At 46.0% G+C, this 27,823-nt stretch overlaps 1 protein-coding gene across 6 annotated transcripts in view; it reads left to right on the top strand.

Annotated features, from left to right (window-relative positions):
* The window catches only part of Pdzd2 (PDZ domain containing 2), a 350,811-nt gene that overhangs the window by 58,511 nt on the left and 264,477 nt on the right, over positions 1 to 27,823 (top strand). The gene's annotated exons all lie outside the window — the stretch shown is intronic.

Raw genomic sequence — 27,823 nt, forward strand, 5'->3', positions numbered from 1 at the left:
GGTTTGCCAAATGGGTTGTAACCCACAGATTGAGAACCGCTGAGCTAAGTCATTTACCTGCCCCCTAAAAATTTTTAAAGAGCAAATTAGACTCTGAAAAAAAGCATATACTGAATAAAATTTAATAATAAGACCGGAAAGTGGGATGTTGTGTCTCACCCCTATAATCTCGGCACTTGGGAATCTAAAACATGTTGGTTTGCCGTGGGCTTGAAGTTAGCTTAGACTACATAGTTATTTCCAGGCCAGCCTTGACTATGATGTAAGACCCTGTCTCAAAGAAAGCAAGAAATATTGAGAGCTCGGTATGTATGGGAGTGAAAACAGACCGTAAATATCTTTTAAGCGAAAAATAAATAAGAGCAAAGGGAAAATATGGGCAAGAAGGTAAGATAAGGTATAAGTGCTGTAAGAGAGGGGTCTCAGCTGGGCTTCTTCACTGCCAGGTCCCACATCACTGGAGGAAGGACTTCATGCAGCAGGTGCTCTGTGAATGTTGGCTGCAGGAAGGAAGGGAGGATGGAAGGAAGGAAGGAAGGAAGGAAGGAAGGAAGGAAGGAAGGAAGGATGTATTTGCCATAAGCTTCTGAGTATTTAGGAAATAGCAGATGCTATTCTGACTCTCAACTGCCTTGATGAGAAGGCACAGAGTGTAACATATTAAGAAATAATCCCAAGCTGGGCACACTGGTGCATGTTTGTGATCCCAGCACTTTGGGAGGCAGAGGCAGGTGGGTCTCTGTCAGTTTGAGGCCAGCCTAGCCTACAAAGGGAGTCCAGGACAGGCAAGGCTACACAGAGAAACCCTGTCTCAAACAAACAAACAAAGAAACAGAAAACAAAACAAAAGGAAAAGGAAAAGAAGAATGATCTCAATTAGGCTGACTATGGCAGCACAGGCCTCTAATCCTAGACCTAGGGAGGCAGAAGCAAGGGATTCTTCATGAGTTCAAGGCCAGCCAATTGCATGGTGAAACCTTGTCTGAAGGAAAGAGGGAGAGGGGAGCGGGGGAGAACCGACCAGATAGCTCAGCAAGTAAATGCCACAAAGCCTGAAAACCCGAATAGTCTGAGTCCATTGATCTACACGCATGTGTCATGGTGCACACATGTATGCACACATGCATATACACAAATAGATAAATAAATGTAGTAAAAAAAAATTAAAGATGGAAATAACCTCAGTCTACAAATAAGATACAAGGTTGATGGCAGTGGGGACAGAATTTCACCTGTTTGTGTCTGACAATGAGACAAGGACTAGACTGCCCTGTGTCCCATTGGAAGGGGTGGTGCTGAGTAGAATCACCTGCTGGCCCATTGCTCAGGTGGGCTTGTTGGAGGTCAGGATGGAGTATATGGCAAGGACTAATGGAGAGGATGTAGTGAGGAAGCTGACTTGGCAGCAAAGCAACCGTCATTACCCTTCTCAGCCTGTTCCCTTTGTTGAGGACTGAGTTTTGTCCTGCCCTCTGTCAAGTTCACGTGACAAAGCTCAAATGCCCAGAATGACTGAATTTGGAGGCCAGAAGGGTGGGGCCTTGATCCAACAGGACCAGAAGCCTTGTAGTAGGGAAAGACACCAGGATACCCTTTCTGCAGCACACATGTGCACACTGAGGAAAAGTGTGGGTCCTTGACACTGGACTTCCAGCTTTTGGAGCTAGGAAAAAAGGCACCTAGCCCATGTACACACTGTAGAACGACAGGACTCTGTTCCCATTGGGAGACACTGCCAGTTCACATTTGGTCCCAAGAGCCTAAAGCTTTTTGGTCCGTGTTGTTCATTTTTAGCACATCTGAAACACGATCAGTTCCCTTTTCTGCTCCTACCCCTTGGCCCTATCTCACCTCTGTGTGGCTGTAACAGCAGCTTAGAGGCCTCATTCTGAGATGGGTGGACTGCTGCCAGAACTGGGTGGCAGGGAAGGCCATGCCCATGGAGATTGTACTGATTGTCTTCAATCTCCTCAATTTTGGTCTGGCGTTTTCCACTATATCTTTTGCAACCTTTTTATCTAAATCCCTGGCCCTTCCTTGCCTGGCCCTGATCCACTCTGATCTCAGATACTATTCACCCACAACTGCAAATCAAAATTGCATATCATGGGAGCGGAGAGCAGAAGGACAATCATGGCCACTGAATACCCTTCACTTTTGGTATCCAGCTCCAACCATAAATTCCCCTGGGCCAAGGGATGGGCTGCGTGGCAGGAACTGGGGCGTGTGTTTCTCTTTGGCTATCTTCGTGGCTTGAATTATGCTTATTTTTTTTTCTTCAAGCTTCTAGAACCCTTAAAGATATTTTAAAGGAACAACTGATACCTGGGTTTCATAGTAGAAGGAAATTTTCTCTCTGGATATTATGTCTAAAGACCTGCTGCCTTGTATGGAGTGTGCATCTGTCAGGTGAGGGGATTGAGATTCACCAAGCTTACATCACAGTCAGACTGAGCTACTAGTATGGAGCATGGTGGCCCGAGGCTGGACTTGCAGCCTGGTATCAGGCCAAGATCAATTTGGAATCACTTATTCATAAGTAATCTCATTCTCCCGTTATTAAAAACAACAAACAGCAACAACAAAAAGAAAACATTAGGGAAAGCCCCCAGCTTTGGTTTTTTTCCTTTGAACTCCCTTTGTAAATGTCTCTGAGCCTCAGTTTCCTCATATATAAATAAACACAAGAGGTCTGTAAGCCTCTCTTCATCGCTTCACTGTGGTAGCTGGGGAGATGACTTGGTGTGTTTCTTAGTTTGGGTTTTATTGCAATGAAGAGACACCATGACAATTGCAACTCTTAAAAAGGAAAACATTTAATTGGGGCTGGCTTACAGTTCAGAGATTTAATCCATTATTGTCAAGGCAGGAAGCATGGCGGCACACAGGCACACTTGGTGCTGGAGAGGTGGCTGAGTTCTACATCCGGATCCACAGGTAGCAGGAAGAGAATGAGACACACTTTCTCCAACAAGGCCATTCCTCATGATAGCGCTATTTCCTACAGGCCTGTGGGGGCCGTTTTTATTCAAGCTACCACAGCTTGCTTGCCCCTGGTGGAGCAGCTGGCACACAGGGACTTAGCGTCTGTAATGAAAAGTACACTTCACAGGCCATTTCCAGGGGATAGCCTCTGGGTGTTTAAGCTGAGGTCACAGCTCCTGAGGGCATGTCCAGATGCTGGGGACTAGGCAGCTGTTCATCTGCGACAGATTTTGGCAGAGGGATCTGGACTATCCTTTTTACAGAAACCAACTGGTAAGCCTCATGCTTGTGGTTTTGCAGGAGAACCTGATATTCAGCCTAATTAAAGGGCAGAAGGTACACACGTACCCCACTAAACCAGAAAATGTACGGTTCCTAAGCTATTGAGTGTGCGTGTGTGTGTACATGTATGTTAAGGGTGGGAAATTTTAAAATAGAGAGGTGGGCCATATTAGTTTTCTTGGGCATTAAGCTCTTGCATAGAAATCTTCATTAGTTAGATACATGTTACTACCATAAAATAGCTGAGATGACCGAGTAGAGATAAACTGTTTATTCTGATTTTTTAATGTTCTAAGAATTACATTTACATTTTTTTTTAATTTTATGTGTGTGTAGGGAGAGACGTTTCACGTGGATATCAGAAGACAATTTGTGTAAGTCTATCCTTTCCTTCCCCCATTAGGTCCTGGGGACCGAACACAGGGGGTCAACTTTGGCAGCAGGCTCCTTTTCCTGGTGAGCCATCTCACTGGCCCTAGGAATAGCTTATTGAGCTCTCAATTTTGGAGGCTCAGGTCTGAGACAGAATGGTCTCACTTGGTTTGAGCCTCTGGTGAGGGAGTGAGATGGCAATAGCAGGTGTGTGTCAGGACACACAGCCACGTGTAAATCTATGATGTAAAGAGAGACGGAGAGAAGACAGCCCCATGGCGGCCTGGAGACCTCCCACGAGGTTCCATTTATCCAAAGTCCACAGCATCTCTCCTACTGCTTCCCAAGACCAGGACATCCCCCACATTTCAATGGAAGTAAGATCCAGAGAAAAAGCAAGCCCATTGCTTGATTGTACATAGGTGTGTCTAAACCCAAGGGGATCCTCAAGAACATGCCTGTGACAGAGGAAGCATTTTCCTGGTACTGCCACCTTCCTTTCCCTCCTCCACTGTCCATGAAGGGACGTCAGAGAAGGAAGCAGATTACCCCTGTCACTCAAGGTGAGTGGCCGGCTATACTTGTTTCCTTTGACCCTGAGCTAGTCACATCTTCTGTATAAGCCTCGGTGACTTTTACAAAGTGTACCAGTTGGGCCCTTTAAGCTTTAGGACCACACACGACCAGGCATATCTGTGGTCTGTGGTCCCCCTGTGTCTGGAGCAGGGGAAGGCTGTCTTATCTGAGGAGCCTTGCAGCTTGGCTCTGGGGTCAAAACCACTACTCTCTAGCTATAGCTCAGGCACTAGCTGCCATTCTCTAAGGCACCAGTCGCAGGAGGAGGAGGCGTTTGCCCTTTGTAGCCCTTAAAAATAGAACAATAAATAGACAACACTTAGAACCTTTGAGTCCTGAAGTCAGTAATTAACTTGAGTTCCTGAGGAATTGTACGTGTCAGCCTAGGAGAGAGGTTGGCAGTGAGCAGAGGCCATGGCTGTGGGAGATCAGAACTATAGTTTATTGTCCCAAATACAGGGTCCAGTCCTACTCTGGGTGTGGTAAGACTCCAGGGGATTTGCGTGGGGAACACAGAGCTCTGAGAAGTGTTTTTATCTTCCTGTGATGTGGATGGGGCCTGGGCACAGCTGATCCATCTCTAACATATGGGTCACAAAAGCCATTTTATGTAAGCTTGTGATCTGTGGCCCAGGATTTTGGTAGAGTTTGGCTAAGCAACACTTTGCTTGATGTGCGATTTTTGGGTCTGTAAGTGGGATTTAGCTTGTGACTGGGCTGATCTAGGGGGGTCTAGTAAGGCTCTGTTCTTAAGCCAGAGGTCCTCCCAGGGGGAAATGGGAAGGCTGAGGTTAGGTGAGGTACTGAGGTGGCTTCTTTCTTTCTTGCTGTGGCCACAGTGTCTTTCCCTTTGCATTTGGTTTTCCCATGGAGTCTCCTTGGCAAGGTCACCATAATTTGCCTTGGAAGCTCAGGGCCTAATAGAAGTATGGGGTCCCGTTTACTGTATTCTATTGATACAGCTGTCCCAGAGTGGCTCAGCCTCAAAGGGACAGAAAAGAGGGTTTTACATCGCTAGTGAGCCATGATGTGTGTGCACGTGACAAGAAGTACTGAAGACAGCTATCTTTGAGAGTCAGATACTACTGGGCCCTAAAAGATGGGAAAATCAGAGCCAGTCATATCAAAGGTAATAGTGATGCTGCCCCAGTGCCTTTGTGGTGCATGTGGTAGTTTGAATGGGAATGGTCCCCATAGTCTCTTAATATTTGAATGCTCGATCCAGAGTTGGTGGAACTTTTTGGGAAGGATTGGGGGAAGTGGCCTTGTTGGAAAAGGTTTATCATTGGGGGTAGGTAGGCTTTGAAGTTTCAAAAGCCTATATGCCATTCCCAGTTAGTTTTCTCTCTCTCTGTCTCTCTTTCTCTTTTACTCTTTCTCCCTCTCTTTCTCCCTCTCCCTCCTTCCCTTTACCTCTGCCTCTCCTTCTCCCTCCCTCTATCTTTCTCTTTCTCCCCCACCCCACTCTCTGCCTAATGCTTATATAACTGGGATGGCAGCAGAAACCCTCAGGATGGGGACTGGTGATTGAGTACAGGCATTTCCAACCTCATACCTTCGAAGGAAAACTTTGTTTCTTCTAGCCTCTGGAGGGCTGCTATTTACTGGGTACCCACACTCTTGTATCTGGAAATCAGAACTGTGAAAGTAGATTTGGAGGTGCTCTCTCAGGCCATGTGTTGCTGTATAAGGTTTCACTCCTTCAGAATATAAAATTCCCAGAGGAGAATATGAAGAAATAAATACTGCAGTTTATTGTTTGTTTCTAATAATGGAGATGAGTGATTCTGTGGCACCTGGGTAGCTCTTTGGGTGGTTAAGCCGGGGGATAAAGTTAGCTCTGGGTAGGTCTATGGGTTCCAGCTCTGTAGCAACTCTCTAGCAGAGAGCTGGGAATGAAGGTAGTGTGCTTACCTAGCACACAGCTTCAGTCTTCAGCACTGCATAGCAGGGTGTGTTGAAGGACCCTCTATTTTCAGCTTTTGGTGGAGGAAGGAGGATGAGAAGTTCATGGTCATCCTCTGCTATTGTGAGGCCAGTCTGGAATATGGGCGATCCTATCTCAAAAACAAGACAAAACCAGATCTCTAACAGAGGAGGACTTGACAGTGTTGGTTTGAGGTTAAAACGTTTCTGCCCTGGTGATTCTGCACACGGTTGACACATCTGGGAAGGGTCATAGTTCATTGGATGTTCCATCGATATTCCACACTTCGTCCTGGTCCAGCATTCATCAGGTCACCCAGAGTCTCTGCAGAATCACCTTGTGTATACCCAAGAACCAAATTATAATCAGGATGTGCTGTACGATCATTAAGATACAGAGGCAATTAAGGTTACTCATGACACCGGAAGCTATACAGCATCTTAAAGTGTGCCATAATCATCCAAGGAAGATGAACTTATAAATAGCAGAGCCACAATGTGGCCTGAATTTTTTATTTTACCGACTTTTGTAATTGGTCAACTGAAAGTTGTTGAAAAGCTGCTTAGAGAATCTGCTTACCACTTGCTGAGAACAGCGATGATAGCTCACATAATTTGTCGAGCATTCACTTGTGAGAGTTTGCCTGTGATCGCTCACAGACACAGGGCAGCATGCTTTGTGCACCTGGGCTCACATCTCAGCGTTCTGGACTAATGGGAGCTTCTGATGCCATCATTAAGCAAACACATGAAAGGGACATTTCCTTGGCCTCTTTGTTCTGTTGGCTTGTATGGATTTAATGGAGCCATTCCTGAAAAGGAAGGTGTGATGTTTCACTTTGATGCAGAGAATGTTGACTGGCTCGTACAGTCCTGTGTCCCTGGCCTGGGCAAGCTCAGTCGGGCACATGCTGGAAAATCGCTGTCTGTCCTTCTGTACACCCTTTGTTTGTCACTCTTGCCCCAAACCCATGACTGGGGACTGTCTGCGTATTGGCTTGGCCCATCCTCTCAAAACTGGGCTCCTCTTTCATTTGTATTCACTTTAAACACACACACATGCACACACACACACACACACACACACACACACACACACCCATACACACACTCTCACACACGCACAGAAGAACAAATTCACACACTCACACACACAGACACACTCACACACAGACACATATACTCTCATACAGACAAACACACACAGACTGATACACCCACACACAGGCACAGGCACATTCACACACTCACACACACTGTTAGAGCCAACACCTCTCTCCTTTCTTTTGAAGAAGATGTGCAATTTGGAAGAGATTGGTTAATTTTCGGTTACTTATTCTTGTTCACATTCGGCCATCTGTTTCAAAACCTACCTATGATTTGTCTCATCCAGGTGTGGTAAGACCTGTAGATACAGAGAAGTCTGCCAAGAGCAAGAACTTTACAGCCAGGCCCCTAGAAGCAGGAGGCATCACTCAGGACTGTATGCCGAAGTACCATGGTTGGTCAGGAATCAAAAGGATGGAGCAAGGAAAGTGGGCTTTAGTGTCTTTGTAGCAAGGCCTGGGCAAGCGGTGGGCTCAGGAGAGAAAGGCTGTCCAGTCCACTGATCCTGTAGGAGAGCAGAGCAGGATGTGACAAGTGAAGGTTGAACAAAGGAGGGGGCATGGCCTCCTGACTGGTGATTGTACATAAGAAAGAGAGGCTGCAGGCTGCTGGTCTAGGGTCTGTAAGAACTAACTGAGAAGGGCCCAGAGCAGAGACAGACATGGCTGGAGAAGTTTCCTTAACCCTTTAAGGACCTTACCTCAGGTAAAACTGGATCTCTGGTTTCCGCGCAAAGAATCTCAAAGCAAGCCAGTATGAAACGGTTTTAAGTGTGTGTGTGTGTGTGTGTATGTGTGTGTGTGTGCGCGCGCACACACACACGTGCATGCTTGCATATGAGTGCGGGCAACATTAGAGATAGCAGTGGGTGTCTGACCCCTGGGAACGGGAGTAAGAGGTTGTGAGCTGGGCAACTTGTTTACATTGGGAACAGAACTTGGGTCTTCTGAAAGAGCAGCACATGCTTTTAACTGCTGAGCCATGCCTTCAGCCTTGAGTTGCAATTCATTTAAAAGATGTTTTTAATATTGATTTTTTTAAGCACAAGGGTTAAGAAAGAGGCACTTGGGAAGAAACAAGGCACACCCAAGAGACAGGTTTCCAGCTTCTCACTGAGAGCCCAGCTTCATTGTGAGGTTTGAAGTTATTGTGATAAAAAGGCTGCTGAAAGACCTAAATGAGATCATGGGGGGGGGGAGCAGTGTTACAGCTGATAAGGTGAAAGTCTGGATCACAGGGATGCTGGGAGTAGAGAGAGCTCTACTGTAAACAGCTAACTTATGTGAGATTCCCAGAACATGCCTGGGAAGAGGAATGAGGCCCTACCCAAGGTCATGTGAGGGCTGGCCTTCAACCTGGCTGTTGCTATAATAACAAAATATCCATGTAGGAAAGGAATTTTATCTTTCTGTTGGTGATCTTCACCGTCGGTGCTGCTAACTGTCGAAATTCTCGGCAGTGAGAGGCTTCGGTAATTCCAGGGTGGGGGTACCTTTCTCTCCCATGACCTCAGAATTTTCCCTATCGCTTCTCCTTTGCCATCCTTTAAAACAACAGTTCTCAATCTGTGGGTCAAGACCCCTTTGGAGATCAAACAAACCTTCACGGGAGTCACATATCAGATATCCTTTATATTAGATATTTACATTACCATCCATAACAGTAACAAAATTACAGTTATGAAGTAGCGATGAGAATAATTTTATGTTGGGTGTCAACACAACACAAGGAACTATATTAAAGGGTTGCAGCATTAGAGAGGTTGAGACCACCGATTTAACATGTCTGCCCAGGAGACCGAAAGCATGCTTAGAATGCATGCTGAGCAACTGGCTTTGCAACTCTGAGCTGGGTCATGAACCATGCTAAGTCCTCTGTTGACGTATGGTGCTGAACCCAGAATGTGCTCAGAAGACCAGCATTATCCACAAGGAGAGTACATCTAGGCTGAGAAAAATGTTTAGGTATATTTATTATCACTTGACAGTTGCCATTGGAAGCCTACAATCATCTCTAGACCCATTTCTCACAGGGGTCCCTGCAGCAGAGAATGGATGCAATCTCCCAGCCATCGGAGCCAGAGAGTTCTTCATGCCTTGTTGCCACTGATACTTTAAAAAATTATTCTTTTCGGGTTCAATAAAGAGATGATGCTCTGTGACAGATTTCAGGTGAATTAGCCTTTAATCAAAAAACCTCTGTGAAGAAACTGGGGTTGCAGATCCAGCAACTGACGGATGAGCCAATCATATTGTCCTGCCCAACCCTGGAGCTGTCGTGTGCTGAGATTTCTGAACTCTGATAGCTCTGGGGTGGCAGTGAGGGGCGTGGCCAATCACCTGCCGATCTGCCCTTTCCCCTAGATTCAGGAGGAACAAGTCCGGGCCTTTCTACCTACTCAAGCCAAGGCCAGATTCATTCCTTTTCATCTTCCCTGGCTTCTCTTCAGGGAAGCTGTGGCCTGCCTCCCTGCTGCCCCAGGAGTCTCTCCTAACGGCATGACTTTTGTCCTCTCTACCCAGCAGAACTCTGGGTGTTAATTTGGAACAGCTGTACCCCAGCTACTGGTGGGCTTCTGGGAGGGAAACAGTGTGGGAAGGATTTCTGACAGGATAAGGGAGGAGCCCTCCAAGTGGATAAGCCACCCAAAGAGCCCCTTTCAAATTTCCTAGAGAAAATGTTTTTCTCTAGAAAGCACTGTCTCTGCAAGGGGCAGAGGCAGCAGAGGCCCAAGACAACTATGAGGTAGAGGGTCAGCTTCCTCTTAGCTCCTCCCATCTCCTGTGTGTCTAGTTTCCTTCCCATCAGGCCTTCTAAAGGCAGCCAGTGCCCAGCAGCCCCTTTATCACATTAGCGGAATTTAAGGGTCACTGTTCCTTATTGTATTTGGGCCTGAAAAAAAAAAGGCTAATAAGGAGGAGTCAATGTTTGTGCTTCCGGCTCATTCTCAGAATTTGATACTCCACCCTCCCAGCCAGGGATGTGAGAGTTGAACCAAGGCAGGGGACTTGCTTAGGAAGGGAGGTTTGGTATAGGAAGCTGTGCGTCAGGCTGCCAAGAGGCCAGGATGCCTTGATGGATAGAACCCTAGCCTGCATTGCTTGGTGGAAACTTATTTTTCTCACATTCCAGAGGTTGGAAGTCCAAGATCAAAGTATCCAGAGGTTTGGTGTCCTCTGAGATGTCTTTCCTTGACTTTAAATATGTCTTGTGAGCCTATCATTTCTGCAAGCATCTGTGTGTCTTTTTCTGTGACCATGTCTTTAGGGACACTGGCTGGCTGGTACACTCTGACAGGTAAACTTACACTAAATTACCCTGTGAAGGCTCCGTCTTCAGTATGCGTGGTACTGAAGCTGGAGGCCCGCGATGATTTCATTTATTGGTCTGTTCATTTTGGTGAGAGGGGAGGCACCAATTTTGTTCAGCCAGAACAAAATAGCAGACTCAGACACACACACACGCACGCGCACACACACGCGCGCACACTTGAGCCCAGATCAGAAGATGGACTATTTAGGGAAAGAAGGAGAATTATGGCAGGGGGGAATAAGGTGATTGAAGGGCACATGTGAATAAAAAAGAATGGTGTGTGAGGGCACGTGTGTGTGTGTGTCATTATTTTGTATACTTATCTCCCCCTCCCCAGTATTTCTCCCTGAAAAGATAACTCAGGTGGCCAAGAACGTATGAGGGAGTGGTGTCCATGCAGTAAATGTGGAATTAATGGACCCCTTTAGACAAAAAGGGAGCAAACCTGCTGGTAGGGAGTAGGAGGCTATCCTGCCGTCTGAATTCCAGCCGCCAACGGCACAGGGAAGGCAAAGCTGGGGCGAAGCCGACCAGCCAAGCAGCAGGAGTCTTTGCTACAGGCTTTGCTAGCATTTGCTTACACAGTGTTCGCTTGCACAGTGTTTGCTCACACAGTTGCTTTCCACTGCGCTTGCTGACGAATAGCAGGTGTTATTTTATTTTAAAAGTTTCTGGAGCTGACAGAGTCCTTCTATTAAACATGTTTCTCCGTGCATTCGAGGAAACCGCACTGCTCTGTCTTAGCCATGGAGACACCATAGTGTTCCAGGGAAATATAGTTCAAGAAGCACTGCGCAAAGCCGTGTCTCTAGGCTTTAACTAACCAGAGACTTTGGGAAGAAGGAATGCTTTGATCACTGACAAAAAGAGGATATGAGAGGCTGAGCATTTACAGTCTGGTTTCACCACTGTTTTTTCATTTATTCATCGTGGTTGTTTTAATAAAATGGCCCCCAAAGGCCCATAGGGAGTGGTACCATTAGGAGGTGTGGCCTTGTAGAGGTAGATGTGGCTTTGTTGAGTAGGTGTGTCACTGGAGGGTAGGCTTTAAGGTTTCAGAAGCCCAAGCCTGGCCTCGGCATCACTGTCACTTCCTGCTCTCAGTGTGCCACCATGCTTCCCTCCATGACAATAATGGGCTACAGCTCTGAGCTGTAAGCCAGCCCCAACAAAATGTTTTCATTTACAGTACAGTTGCCATGGTCATAGTGTCTCTTCACAGCAACAGAAATCCTAACAAAGACCAAGACATTCATTTCCTCACCATGATAGATTGTCTTCAAAAAACACATAGCACTCTTCCAGGCATAAGTGGTATTGGAATGAATGGGATTCCGTACTTGCTCAGGGTACTGAGTTGTTAGTTTAAAATATTGGCTATCAAGGGACTGGAGACGTAACTTTTGCTAGAGTGCTCAAGGCACCACTACTACACCAAAAAAAGAGATGGAGGAAGAGGGGGGGGGAAGAAAGGAAGTCACAAACCACAGAATGCACTCCAGCTGTTTAAGCAGGGAGCCTCTAGTAGAGGGAGAGCTGGCTTGGGAGCAAACCAGCTGCTATACTTTGTGAGTCTTGAATGTCCCCTAAAGGCCCTGTGTTGAAGGCTTGGGCTGAGCCCATACTATTAGCAGGTGGCAAAACATCTAGGAGATGGAGTGTGAGAAGACATTAGGTACATGGGAAGATGCCCTTGAAGGGTAGGAGGTTTGAATTTAAAAAAATGCCCCCCCATAGTCTTGGACATTTAAACTACTGGTTTCCAGTTGGTGACGCTGTTTGGGAAGTTTAGGTGGAAGTATGTTATTGAGGATGGACTTTGGGATTCAAATCCTTCCTCCTGTCCCACTTTACTCTCTCCTGCTCTGTGCTTGTAGTTCAGGATGTGAGCTCTCAGCCTCCTGGTCCCGCCATTATTCCTACAGCTAGCCACTATGATGGACTCTGACCCCGTGGGAACCAGGAGCAAACTTATGGACTCTTTCTTCCATAAGTCACTTTTGGTCATGGAAATTTACCTCAGCAACAGAAAAGTAAGTAATATAAAGGGGATATTGGGACTGCCACCTCTCCTTCCATTTTTGGCTTCCTGGAATGCCATGAGGTGAGCAGCTTTGCTCCACCACACTCTCCATCATGATATTCTGCCTCACCCCATGCCCAAAGTCAACTAAATATAGACTGGAACTTCCAAAATGGTGATCCAGAAAAAAAAATCCTTTTCTCTTTGCAAATTAGTTTATCCCAAGCATTTTGTTATAGTGGTGAAATACAAATGAACATTGCCGGACCCACTTCAAGAAATCTTCCTGTATCCCTGACCCCTACTCCCATGGGCACCAGTCTTCCAGGCTAAGCACAAGACACTGCTTTATGATGGCTTGGCTGTTTTCTGTTGCTGTGACAGATCACCTGAGACTAGGTAAGTGTGAAGGTTTATCTGGGCTCATGCTTCTAGAAGCCCAGGAGCATGGATCCAACATCTGATTGCTTCTGATGAGGTCTCTTGATCCTTCTGACTAGCAGGAGAGCAGGAAGCCAGTGGACCAAGAGGTAGCAGGATGAGAGAAGTGAGCTAGCCTGACAGCAAACACCCTTTCCAGCCCGAACAGCCCATTACTGCCTCTTTCTAGGTCATTTCTCTCAGTGTGGCCAAAGGAGATTTCAAAACATAAGCGTCCTGCTTGCATAAAACTTCCCAGTACTGCTTTTCCACAGAGAGGAATTAGTCTTCCCTGTGTGACCGCATTGATCTGTTCCTTAGAGCTTTGCCCCATGACGATAATGAAACACCAGCCCCTGATGCTCTGATTAAGCCTCAATAGGAGTTCAGTGAGGACAAATGGAGGGAAGATTCTCAGCCACTGTTGTCTCTGAAAACTACATGTACGAGCCACCAGAGCCCAAGTCACATGACTGTAGTCTGGCGGCAAAGGAAGATGGGAAAGCAACTTTCTGACTTCTGCCGAAAGTTGTGTGGCATCATGAGAAGGGGACTTTTGCCATCAGCGTTAGAAGGTGTTGGGATAGAGCATAGCAAGGGGCCCATCTCAGCACCTAATATAATGGTAGAAGTTTGTGTCTCTTCAGTATGTAATATAGTGAGAAAATACTATAACAAAGATGTTTTTAAAGAAGATGTGGGGTTTAGGATGTAGCATTGTAGATAGAGTATTTACCTAGAATGCACAAAGCTCCAAGTCCCAGCACCCCATAAAACCAGTGGGGTGGCTCATGGCTGTGATCTCAGAGTCAGAAGGATAAGAAGTGCAAGGTCAAAGCCAGGCATGGTGGTGCGCCAGTGTTAAGGCCAGCACTCAGGGAGGCAGAGGCAGGTGGATCTCTGTGAGTTCGAGGCCAGCCTGGTCTACAAAGCGAGTCCAGGACAGCCAAGTCTATACAGAGAAACCCTGTCTCAAAAAAGAAAAAAGAAGTTCAAGGTCATTTCAGCCACATACCAAGTTCAGGAACAGCTTGGGCTATATGAGACCCTGTCACAAACAAACAAACAAACAAACAGAAAGACACAGTATGTTTTAAGGGACCAGAACAGAAGTATCTAAGAGTTTGGAGTGACCAAGGAAAGCTTCCTAGAGGAAGTAATTGATGACTGAGTTCATCTTGGCGGATGGAACAATGGTGTGTGTGTGTGTGTGTGTGTGTGTGTGTGTGTGTGTGTGTGTTTGTGTGTTTTGGTTTTTGGTTTTTTGTTTTGTTTTGTTTTGTTTTGTTTGAGACAAGGTCTCTCTCTCTGAACCTGGAACTCAACAGCTTAGCTGGCCTACCTGACCAGCAAGCCTCAGGAATCTCCCCATCTCCACGTCTCTAGCACTGGGGTTACAGCCACATACCATAGCTCCCTGCTTTTTACATGGGCTCTAGGGATCAGACTCTGCCTCTGACTGAGCCATCTCTCCCTAGAACCTTCTTTCATTTTTTCTAAAGAAACATTATTATGAAAGTATAAAGTATGAAGTTAAGACCAGAACTCTCTCTAGAGCAAGCGCCTTTGTATTTCTGTTCTGTCTTCTAAATACAACCTCAAGCACAGTCACATTCTGCCCAGGGTTTTCCAAGCTTTCCCCCTTCCCCTATCTTAGAATATTTAGAAAATGGGTGATGGCAGCAGGGCTTCAAAATGATATTTGGTCAACAACTAGTTATTATTGATAAAGCTAAGGATGAAAGCTAAGACTGACAGAGTTGAAATGCTGGCCCCCACCTCCACCCCTATGTCTGTCTCTTGGAGAGATTTCCCTACCTCAGTTCTGTCACTTGGGAATTTCTTCAGGCCGGAAAGGCAACCATCACCTTTAGTCCCCTGACCCCACCCCATCAAGTGACCATCAGGGGGTCCACGGTCTCTTCTCATACTTTTATCTCTAAGTCTCCCCTGCCCAGTTAGACTTGCATCACCCTCCTGAGAGGTCCTGTAGCCAGAATACACCCCTTACTGCTCTGAACTGACCATTCCACTCACGGTGACCAAATGAGATTTCAAATCAGCGTCTTCATTGCAGGATGCTTTCCAGTGTTTGGTTTTCTATTGCTAGTATACAAAACTTAGCCTTGCTGGGGCAGCTTTGACCACACTGCACAGTGGATTCCTCCTTGTCACTGCTGGCTAGCCAGCAACCACTGTGAGCTTCCAGCCATGCCTCAAGTATGACATTTTGCATCTAAGCTCCAGGCCTGGGTGGGCTTACACTGCTTGTTGCTCTTAACTGTTAGGCCTCAACTTAAATGCCATGTCCTCCAAGAGACTGATCTTCTATCAGTGTGCATCCTACCTTCCCCAACTTGGGATGTTTTTTCTGTGTAGCTTCCTGTTGATTTGATTTATCTTCTAGCCGTTCCCACAATAATCTGTATGCTTTGGGCCTACACACATGTGCACGAGCACACACACACACACACACACACACACACACACACACACCCTTCTAGAATCTGATTCTGAGGAGGTACACATGCCAGAACTCTACACTCTTTGAGAACTGCTTTGTCTACCTAGGGAGGCTACCACTGACCTAAGACTTAGCTCAGGCTATCCCACCTGCAGCAGCCTTTGAGGATGTTCAGGCTCAGAACCTTGCCTGCCTACACTAGGCCATGGTGACCATGGCCCCTCAATCTTCCAGTATCGAGGACTCCACTGCCTACCGCCTGATGGGTAAAACATTAAACAGGCTCTCCTGGATCTTTCCTGTAGCTGTCTAATGGAGCAGAGGAAGCACTGGTCTCCAAAGTAGGAGGAAAATGCTGGAGCCCTGCTTCCTTCCTTTGCCTGTGTCACTTTGACCCTCCCTTTTCTTACCTGGAGAATGTGACAGGCAGTCCCTGCTCTAAGTTATCTGTCAGTGCTGTGGAAGGGAAATTTGTGCCTGCCTGGGGCCAGCTATTTGTCCTGGAAGGGTACTGCTCGGCATGCCTTGTCTTCATTTGGAAGGAGAGGCTGCCATGGAGATGAGACAGTCAGATCAATAAAGTTGCCTAGACAGAGTTCCTGCCCTACGCAGTAGATCACAGAGTCCTGAGGTCTGTGGAGTGGGTCCAGGATCTAGGAGACCATCTTCCTGAGGGTGTACCTTGTACGTGCCCCTGTGGTGTAGGAGCCCAGGTTTGACCCCAAAAGAAACCCCATTCAAGTAGTGAGCTGAGGGACAGCTAATGTTGCAGGCACTGACTCTGTCTGCTCGCTCTGAGAGCTGGCTTCAGAGCTGCTGTGAGAGAGTGGCTGCTGGCAAATCCTTCTTTTCCCCACTACCATCTAGTACCCTTTACAAAGACGCCAGCCTGCTATTGAAGCTGGGCTCTTGTTTCAAGAGCAACTAGGACACAGTGGCTGGTCACACATAGGTCACAAAAGCTGCGATTTCCTCTTCGCCTCTAAGGCAGGATTTTTAAAGATCAAAACCAGTGACATTTTGAGTAGGATTTTGGGGGTTTTTTTGTGTGTGTGTGTGTTTTTTTTTTTTGTTGTTGTTGTTGTTCTTTCTTCCATTTTTTTGTTCTTTCTTCTTTTGTTTCTTCTTGTTGTTTCTTCTTTTTTTTTTTCTTCTTCCTCTTCTTCTTCTTTTGGTCAGGAGGAAGAGACTCTCTTACCCATTGTAGGATGTTTGACATCTTTTGGCCTTTACCCACAGAGTGCTTATAGTAAATTCCCCACTCTCCCTGTGTTAACTGGATATTTCTTTGAACAGTACGCCTGAGAGCAAAATCCCCCTCCAAGACAGTGTATAAGCTTATGGAGAAACACTGACCTAAAGAAAATAACACATAGGACAGAAGGGTAGAACTAGGGAGGAAAGTGGGGTGCTGGAAGCTAAGCACAGCACAAAATCACTTATGTACGTCACTGGGGTGCCTGGCTTCTGAAGAGTTCACGCTTGTGCACACTGCTTGGCTGTGGTAAAGCTGATTGGGACCACACCTGATATAAGGCTTCTACACTGAGCTAGCCTGAGAAACTCTGAGATCAACATGCTCCTCCGTTGTCTTAATAAAGGCAGTGTCCATGTAACTGGGTTGCATTTATAAAGTGAGTGATGACAGGGCTGATAAGCGTGCAGCATGCTCAGCCCCTGATTTGTAGCCCTGTAGGAGTTCATTCATTTCTACGTCGCATGGTATTTATATTGTAGCTGCTGCACAATGTGCCTGGTCTGCGCTCTATTTATGTGTCTGCTGCCTTTGATGTTATAGATCTTACTTGATGTATATATTTTAACATATACTAATGCATATTTATTTTTGATGCATATATGTATGTGCATATGGTGTTTCTCTCTATCTGTGTGTGTGTGTTTGAGAGAGAGGTACAGTGGGAAGGTTTGCATGCACGTGTGTGCTTACATGTGGAGGCTGGAGGAGAACCTCAGGGGTCGTCTCTGAGACAGTTTTTCATTGCCTTAAAGCTCACTAAGTAGGCTAGCCGTAGTGACCAGCAAAGCACCAAGGGCCTGCCCAACTTTGCCCTGGCGCTGGGCTATAACGGCATACTGTCAGGGCTGGTATTTTCACAAAGGGTCTGGGGTTCAAACTCAAGTCCTTACAAGCTCTTTACTGACTAAGCCATCCCTCATCCTTGTATATTTAAATGTCAATTAATATATGGTTATGTGTGCATATAAAAGTTGATGTTCACAGTCGCCCATGAGAAAGATGGTAAGACACCCATTTGACAGATGAGAAAAATTGCAAAGGTTTAGCATCTTTCCTGGGTCACACAGCCTACACAGAGAGGATGGATCTCCGCCCATTAGGCCGTCAGGACAAGGCAGAGTGGTTAGAAAAAAGAGGTCGGTCCCCAGATTTTTTCCTTCTATCTGCCAATTTAGGAACAGTCTTTTCATCTGAATATTGTTTTGTGGAATAGATACATCTGTTTTCAATCTATCTGGCCTCACCCAAAGCCACTCAGACACAAGTGAACATTGAGCGTATCTTCTAACCCTTTGCACCTCAAGTGTGATACATAGAGCTGGTGCTTGATTTTCTTTGTCTCCTGCGTACTTCTGGCAAGAGTCAGTGTTTGAAGAGGAGTGAAAACTCTCATGCCTCTTAAGGAATGGAAATTCTATCTTACAGTTAAACTCTAAGGATGAATTACTGAATTGTCCTCTAATTTTAGACCCGGGGAGCAGCAACTGCTATGAGAGGGTGCTTGAGTCAGTGCTGGAACTCTGTGTACTTACCCCACCTCGTTCTGCAGCACATAACTGTGTTGGTTATGAATTTGATATGATGCGCATCTTTCCTGAGCTGGGTCCCAGGAGAGGGTCAAAGCTCTGTGCAGCTGTAAGGATGGCACAGCTAACAAAGTAATGCCCATCTACTTCAGAAAACTGGGTGTGCATGTTTTGTATGAGTATGGAGAGTGTGGGGCACATGGGCACATTTGTGCATGCATGCATGGATGTATGGATGTGCTCATGTGTTTGTGTGTGCATGTGCGTCTGCGTGTGTCTGTGTGTGAGATGTACTTGTAGGCGACCTCTACCTGGCAAATGTGGGTCTCACAACCAGCATTTTTAGGAGTATTTGGAATAAGCCTCGGAGTGAGAGAGTCATTAGCTGTATCATGGGTTGGAGCCTGAAATTATTTATATTTGAAAACATTCCATGTGTTCTTACTTTAAAAGGGAATGAAGCTTTGAGGCAAAGAACAAAGAAGTGAGTGTTTGGGTGATAGCTCGCCGTGCTGAGTCTGCCGAAGTAGCTGATTAGGTGGCCTTCAAACGCTGTTGTGTCTTCTCAAGGTTGTGTATATCATAATTGGTCGAAAGCGAATTCTTTTGCTGTTTCCACTTTACATGAAAATGACTGCTCTCACCTGCTTGAGCTCCCAAGATATTTTCCAGCCTAAATTGCTTGGCCTTTTGGTACACTGGCTGTGGCTGTGTCTCCATCTCCAGGGTTGGTATCCAGAGGCTAAAAAGCCTTCTCAGGGTGGCCTTTGTTACAGCTGCTGTTTTGTTCTACTTTCTAAATCCAGAAAATGGCTGTGGTTTGGGTATGCATGTCTGGTTAAGAGGCCCAGAATAATAGGGTGCCCGTGACAGCATACTGCCTGCCCACTCAAGATTGACTTTATTTATGGTTTTTTGTTTGTTTGTTTGTTTGTTTTGTTTTTCTCCTTGAGGTGAACTGAACCACTTTAAAGTATATATTTCACTGACAGTTCTTTCATCATGTTATGCAGCTGTCACCTCTCTCTGGTTCCAGGACATCATCACCATAACCCAAGGGAGACTGTGTAACCCACTAAAGTAGTCACTCTCGTTGGTTACTCTGCATAGCCCTGGGTAGGTCTGCTCTGCTATATCTCTGTGGATTTAAATAGTCTGGCTAGCTTCCATGTATGGAATCATACAATACATGACCTTTTGTGTCTTTTTTTTTTTTTCTTTTTCTTTTTCACTTAGCATAGGGTTTTTATCTGCTGTGAAGTGTCTGTTGGACCTTCGCTCCCCTTTTGGCCCAATTGTACTGCTGTGTGAAGAGAGCCTGTTTTGTCCATCTATTCATTTGTTGCTTGGTGCTCTCATTGTTCCTGCCTTTGGGCTGTAATAATGCTACTGTGAGCATTCCAATGCAAACACTTGTTTGGTCTCTGGTCTTGGCTCTTTGAGTATATGCTTGGGAGAAAATTGCTCAGCCCCATAGTAGTTCTGTGTTTTAACTTTCTGAGGGCTCAGGGCTGGTGTTTATAGTTTAGACTCTGGTTTTCTGTCAGGACTCTGAGAGAGAGTTTGCTGGAATCATGAATTCTGCAGGTAGGAAAGAATCTTTCCACTCATTACCTATCATAAGAGGCTTGTCTGAAACACACCTCCTAGCAGCCTCTCCATCTTCTCCACATAGTTCTAGCATACAAATAACGCCTGCCTCCCTTGGATGACCTTCTCACTGATGGCCAGTGCTAGCTGATGGTTGACACTAGCCCTGCCCAACAGAGAAGTTTGTACGTGAAGTCTGTAGCCTTTGGGGGTTTATTCACAGCTGAATTGCAAGGTCAGGGAAGAGTTTGTGACTTTCATTCGCTCTTCAATATTCTAGAGTAACCCAATGGTGTCTTTCCTTTCCTTTCTTTTGCCCATTGAGCCTTTGGAGATTTGCTGGATCATCATCACTGAGTGCTTTCTACATACTGTGGATACTCAAATACCAAGACCAGGAAAGGCCATGATTCCCAGTGTTCACCCATGAGAGGACACAGTGAGGCTGGAAGGTTGTGCAGGAGGTGGCAAGCAAAGAAACATGGGAGATTACCCTCACTGGCCCTTTTTTCTCCTGGTCTTGGACATCTGTAGCTATCTACAGGTACAGGAAGAATTTACTATCTTGAGAACATTTGGTTTGGGGAAGGAGGGCATATTTGAGGGAGCTGAGAAAGCCCTTGAAAGTTTGATAACTTATGGTGTTGATAGGACAGGAAAAATAAACCAGGAGCAGTTCTTTTTTAAAAATATAAGCCATTTACAAAGTAATGTCGAAGTGTGCAAACCACTAGCTAGTACTTATCTATGATTCCATTTGCATGAAACATAAAGAGGCAAACCTTACCTATGGGTTTAGGAATCAAGATATTGGTTACTTTTGGGTCTGTAGTGCCTGAAAGAGAGGCTCAAGGGCTATCCACGAGGTGCTGTCATGTTCTGATTCTTGCTTGAAAACAGCTCTTTGTGACATAACTAAATCTGCAGTATTATTTAATATATGTCAGTCAGAGAGAGAGAGAGAGAACCTGAGGTAATTTAGTGAACAAAGCATTATATTTGCAATTGGCTTTGGTGTGGATCTCCTCAGCTCCTTCCCCTGTCCTTTGCTTGAATTTGTGCTTGCTGGTAGCAGCCCATGTGCTGTGGGTAGTCAGAAAACAAAACAAAACAAAAACAAAAACAAAAAACCCTCTGACCTGAGACCTTTCCTAGAACCACTGGGAGAGAGACACTTGCTTTTGGTGGCTTTCTCACACAGATAGGATAGATGTTTCAGCTGTTGGGGCTGCCTTTGCCACCATATGCAGAGTGCCAGCTGGATATGGAGCCAGTGCTGAGAAAGAATAGTTAGGTTAGGGGATATGGTTATGGCTAGAGGTTGGGGCTAGGGTTAGGGTCAGGGCTGAGGGTTATGGGTTATGGGTATGGATGGGTATGGTTAGGGGTTGGGGTTAGGGATAGGGTTAGGGTTAAGAGTTAGGGGTTAGGATTAGGGCTAGGGTTAGAATCCCAGGAAAAGGGCATGTAGATCCAGCTAGGCAGAGCATCATCTCCACATAATGTGCTGTTTCCTGGCTGCAGATGCAATGTCAGCAGGTGCTTGGAACTCCCGCCCCTCAGCTTCTCCACCACTAGGGATTGTGTCCTCAAACTGTAAGCCAAAATAAGCCTCACCTGCCATAACCTGTTTTGATTAGGCATGCCTTCCCAGCAATGTGTAAAGTAACTAACCCACTGCAACGATCTTTCCAGTTTCATGTATGGGTAACACCCCTATTTCTCTGCTTTTGGTCTGGGATTTCTACCCCTTGCCTCCAGGGGCTCTTCTGTTGATTGGAGTAGGTGAGTTGCACTGGTCTGATCAAGTCCATTGGAATCTTTAGATATACTCAAAGGTAGCTTAGTCTCTTGGTGAGTCATGGCTATGGACATTGCCACAGCTAAATGTGGGAAGCAGGTAGAGGGGAAGGAGGACAAGAGGGTTTTCAGCATGACCACTGACTTTTTGGAAAGTTGGTATAAAGGGACCAGTTCTGAAGTTGTGCCGACACAGCTCACACACTGTTTTAGGGTTTATTTGGGATGATGGGGGTGAGGGTGCTTGGGACTGTCATTGGGCCACCCCTCCCTCCCATTTTCCTGGCACAGATCTTGATTCTTTTTTAAATCTGCAATACGGGGTGTAAGTGGTAAGTGTGGCCAACTTGCTGGGTGCCTACTCAGTAGGCTGTTGGTGGTCATCAGGGAGGACCTAACACTGACGTTCCAAGATCCACATCACGTGAATGCCATGTTAAACAAGTTCCCTGCAGTAAAGTGCACAAAGGTGTTCAAGGAGGGCCATCTTAGGAGTAGTATTTTCATGATGGACAGCCCTGATTGTCAGGGACACCAAATCACAGAAGCTCAAAGAAGCACGCGCCTTGCTATATGGATTTTCAGCTATTTACTAGATGGGAAATAGTCTTCAGTGAAACATTTAATGATTTATGAGCAGTTAGTAAGCAAACACAGCGGCTATCACTGGAATAATCAGCATTCCCTGTGTTGGGCTTATCCTGCCTGTTCCTGCACAGAGCTGAGGGCCCCGCTCTATTGTCTGAGGACCTGTGAGAGCGCTTAGCCGCCAGTGACCTGACCCACTTCCAGGCAGAGTTTTTGTGCGGAATCCCACCAGTCTGCCAGCTGCTCTGTGACCTTGTTTCAACTTGCTGTCCAGATGTCTTTGACTGGTGTGCTCACCCCATGTGAGCACCTACAGTCTGACAAAGAGGGGATTTCTACCTGACCCGCTTACACGGTGGTAGAATGGGGCCACGCCCAGTCTAGATGCCAAAGGAGCAGAAGGTACATACGACTACAGCTTGGGATTGGGACCGTCCCCACTTTTTCCTGGAACTCCAGGGCGGGATCAAGTGCGCAGAAGCTTTTCCTGCTGCACTGAGTTGACTAGCATGGGTGCTTTGGTCTCTTCATATCCTCAGAGAGATGCTAAGCAGAGACTGGAATAGCCACAGGTTATTCAGTAATTTTATAGTTGCTCGGATTTTAAATTTCTCCACCCTGCATGGCTCACAGGAGTGTAATACAGATGGGGCATTTTAGGTTTTATTTTTTTCCTTTCACTTCCTCTGGCACGAGGCTAGACAGCAGTGGAATTCAAAGGAAAAGAGTGCCAATAATTTATAGCTAGATAAATCTGCTTTTGAACTATACCCTGACCAACAGAATTAAAATCAGCACTTGCTCCAGGCTCTTTCTACCAGGTACATTATGTAGACGCAGTTATTAAATTCTCTCCAGCCCGTGTGAGGCAGGCATTGCAACCGGGTCCACTTTTCTTTTTAAATTTTATTTATTTATTTACTTTACATCCTGACTACAGCCCCCCTCCTCTCCTGCCAGTCCCCCCACTCACATGACCCTTCCCTTCTCCTCAGAGAAGTAGGGAGGTCTCCATGGTACCAACCCACCCTAGCACATCAAGTTGCAGGACTAGACTCCTCCTTTTCCACTGAGGCAGAATGCAGCCCAGCTAGGGAAACAGGACACAAAGGCAGGCCTCAGAGTCAGAGACAGCCCTCACTCCAGTTGCTGGGGGATCCGCCATGAAGGTCAAGCTGCGTATCTGCTACATGTGTGCAGGGGTCTTTGGTTGGTGGTTCAGTCTCTGTGAGACCCCATGTGGGCTCACTTTTCTGAAGAGGGAGTAGAGTGCATTACATATTAGTCACTTTTCTCATTGCTATGACAAAATGTCTCATAAAAGCAACTTATGGAAGGAAAGATCTATTTGGGCTTACAATTCAGGTCATGTAGTCTGTCGAGGTAGGGCAGGAGCAGGAGGTGGCTGGTCCCACTATGGTCCTGTGGTGATTTGAATGAGAATGTCCCCCATAGGCTCATATATTTGAGTGTTTGCTTCACAGTTGGTGGACTGTTCAAGAAGAATTAAAAGAGGTAGCCTTGTTGGAGGAGGTGAGTTACCAAGTGGGTTTGAAGTTTCAGAAGCTCATGGCAGGCCCAGTCTCTCTCTGTGCTTTCTTTTTGGATATAAAAACTTAAGCTTTCAGCTATTCTTTCGGTGCTAGGCCTGCCTGCAGCCATGCTTCCGCCATGATGATTATGTACTAAACCTCTGACACTCTTAGCAAGCCCCCAATTAAATGATTTCTTTCTTAGTTGCCTTGGTCATGGTGTGTCTTCACAGCAATAGAGGAGTAACTAAGACAGGCCTCAGTCAGGAAGCAGAGAGCACTAAATGCTGCTGCTCACTTCCCTTTCCCCTTTTATCTTTATTTTTATATTTATTTCATGGGTGTACACGTGTGCATGTGTGTGTAGGTATGTGCCATGGTGTGTGTGTGTGCATGTGTGTGAGTGTGTAAGAGAGAGGGGGGTAACTTGTGAGAGTCTTGTTCTCCATCCTTCTACCATGTAGGTTCTGTGGATTGAATTCATGTTGTCAGGTTTGGCAACAAGTATCCTTACCTGGCAAGCCATCTTGCTGGCCCAGATCTCTCCCATTTTTATTTGGCCTAGGACCTTAGCCCTGGAATGATACTGCCTCATTTAGGGTGAACTTCCCAGAAAATCTCTCACAGACATGCTCAGAGAATTATTTCCATTGTAATTCTAACTGCTATCTAGTTGAGAATCAAGGTTATCCATCACATTGAGGTCTTGTGAGGTCAAGTAACTTGCTGAGGGTCACCCATGTCTGCGGGGACTATTTCAATCACCATGAATAATCTCAATCCTGAAGAGATGACATCCTTGACATTTACGGAGATGGTAATGACAAGGTATGACATCCACAATGACTTTAGACCATGGCAAATTTCCCCAAATCACTTCATTCCAGTGAGAAAGAATAGTCCATGCGTGTTAGTTATTTTTCTGTTGCTCTGATAAAATACCATGACCAAAAACAGCTTACAGAAAAGTTTATTTTGGCCCATGGTTCCAGAGGGTTAGCTGTCCGTCATGCTGGGGCGTGTGGCAGCAAGCGGTGGACACAGCGGCAGGAGCAGGTTGCTGAGGGCACAGCCCGCCCACCAGTGAAGCGCTCCTCCCGCGCAGTTCCGCCATGTAACCCGCCTCACCAGCCAGGGACCTGGTGTTAGATCACATGAATCTGTGGGACCAACCTCGTTCGAACCGCCACACCATCTCATCCCAGACGGTGAAGCTTTAAACTCTTTTTTTTTGGCGGGAGTGAGGGGGTCTGAAGGGGGAGACAACAGAAATAATTTACCTGAAGTGAGGAAAGACACTGGCAATCCTTAGAGGGCGCTGGGAATGCTGCGTCCGCGTTGAGTTACCCATTTTGTGTTGCTTGGGGCTTGGGCTCGGGGCTGGCTGGGTCTGTTGGTGTGAGGAACTCTCTCGGGGAGGCTCCCGTGGCTTGTGAAGGCTGCGGGTGGGTTCGTGGGGAGAGGGTGACACTGGAGCTCCAGTTCACCTTACAAGCCTTGTTCTTGCTTGTTCTAAAAATATTCCTGACAAACAGCTAATGGGCATTTTGGCTGAACAGCTGTAAACCACTGCTGCCGTTTGGAACGGAACACTCCTTTAGGCCTGCTCATTTTGATTTAGATGAGTGGGGTAAACTCAGCTGTTCCGTGGGACTTCCCAGCAACCTTCTCACAAGAGGCCCTTAAAAACACAGTGGCTTTTTGCATCTTTTAGCAAGTATTGCTTATTTTGCTCATCAGAAAATGAAGCGAACCAAAAACTTCTTTGGCAAACACACACCTGCAGCTGCTGCCTGAGGACCATTCACCACACACTTGGGGAGGGACCCCCACCCCCACCCCACAGAAGACTGGTTGGTTCCGAAATTGAAGAAGAAAAGATGCGTATTTTGAAACTGTACAATTTTGTGTAAATTGCTGCAGATTTTTTTTAAAATCACATTTACAACATATGAGGAAAATCAAGGTGCACGCATTGTTACCCTCAATTCCATTTCTATAAATAAACCAAAAGAACCAAAGTGAAAAAGAAAGAGTTTTATTTTCATCAACACTTACTTTTATGATAGTACAAAATCGGCTATAACCTGAAATCTCAGCAATAGAATTAGTAAAATAAATAATATGGTGGCTTGTTCATTGTAGTGTTGTAAAGTTGTTAAATTCTTGAAGAATTATAATAGTATAAAATGTTGAAAATAAAAGAAGCAAAAATACATGCTTTAAAATTGCCTTGATGGGGCTGGTGAGATAGTTCAGCGGTTAAGAGCACTTGCTGCTCTTCCAGAGGACCTGGATAAATTTTCCAGTACCCATGGTCAAGTGGCTCACAACCACTTAAAATAAGAGTTCCAGGGCATCCAACACCATCTTCTGGCCCTCCCAGTCACCGGAACAGATCACTCACACACACACACACACACACACACACACACACCACACAAAATCTCTTTTTAATTTTATATATAGGTAGTCATGTGAAAAACAGCGTACGTAAATTCCAGCTAAGGTTAAGGAAATCCAAAATCATGATTATCTCTTGACTGATGAGATTTACTTTGCATCTATCTTGTTTTCTCCTTTCCTCCCTTCCTTCTTTCCTTTCCTCTACTCTCTCTGTTTCCTGCTGCCCTTCCTTTGTTAGAAGTGAAAACTGACTTAGTTAAGAGGACTCTTTCTATCTTTGGAAAACAATTCATCTCAGAATTTTCTTAACGCCTGTATTCGGGCATCCATAGCTCCATAGTGAATTCAAAACCAGCTCTGGCAGGGTCAGAAACAAGTGTGAGACGCAGCTTGCTGTAGCAGAGGCAGAGCTGACCCTTGTGCCCTCAGGAAAACAGGCTTCTTAGACCAACCTCCCTTCTTGGGGTAGAGCTGTGGGGAACACATCAGTGCATCCAAGTATCTCTATTTTGGGGGTCCTTTGGAAGAGGAGTGGATCTCCTGCTTCTAGCTCTGGGCAGATCTGCAGAGCCAACCAACGTGTGCCAGTTTCCGTTTTAATGCTTGCTGCCCCTTGCCATCCTCCTACTGTTCTGTCATTCTCATGCTGTCTGCACAACTTTTCTAAGGGAAACTGAGGTTTAGAATGGACCTGATTCATTCTTTCAAACGCACGGTCATTAAACACATGGTGCATTGAGTAGTGAGTACTGAACCCATGGCCCTGCCCAGAGATTGTTGCATTTTCAAGGAAAGAAGGAAAAGACCTATAAAGGTTGACTTTCCCTCCACCATCTACAGCATTGGGGTCCATGATTGGGCAGCGTTGCGGCTCCAAGGAGCCTAGTTTAGCCCCCGAGGAGCAAGAAGAAAAGCTGTCTTCTAAAAGCACATGCAAAGTCACCTCTCTCCTTTGAACCTTTGTGGCTTGCTCACATCCTCACATCTGTCCACCAGACACACTATAGTTTTTCCTTCCCTTCCAGGGCCGCTGTGAAAGGGGGGCGTGATCCCGCTGCAGTAGAAATGACCCCAGGGAACTGTCAGGTAGGGGTGCTCTTTGGAGGCCTGTGGCCTGGGTTTGCTGCATTGTTGTACAGGGTTACACAGTGTTACTTTTTTGTTTTTGAAGAAGAGAAAGACTTGTTATACTTGAGAATGAAGTAGTTTCACTTTTGGGGGAGGGGTTGCATGTGCACACATGAGTATGTGTATATAGACTCCTCCCAAGTCCTAGGATTATAGTCACATGCCACTCCTCCTGGCTTTTGCTGTGGGTTTTGCGGATCTGAACTCAGGTTCTCAGGCTTGTGCAGCAAGCATTTTACCCACTAAGCCACTTTCCTCTCCCTGAAGGTGTAGTGTTCTTTAGAAAGAACTTTCTTAATTTCCTTGGGTCCTGGTATGCTGCCATAGCACCAGTTGCTAAAACCCAGGAGTGGCTGCTTGCTCTCAGGAGAGCCAAGAGCTGAGAACCCTGTGCTTCTGAGCTGATTTCTGTTCCAGGAAGTGAGAGGAGGCCTGGCTGGGAAGGCAGACCTGCCTACCCTGAGCCCTTGTTCTGTCATTTGCCAGTTGTATGACTTTGATCAATCCACCAAATTAGTGTCTAGTGAA

This window comes from Meriones unguiculatus, chromosome 3, assembly GCF_030254825.1.
Source record: "Meriones unguiculatus strain TT.TT164.6M chromosome 3, Bangor_MerUng_6.1, whole genome shotgun sequence".
NCBI classification, from domain to species: Eukaryota; Metazoa; Chordata; class Mammalia; order Rodentia; family Muridae; genus Meriones; species Meriones unguiculatus.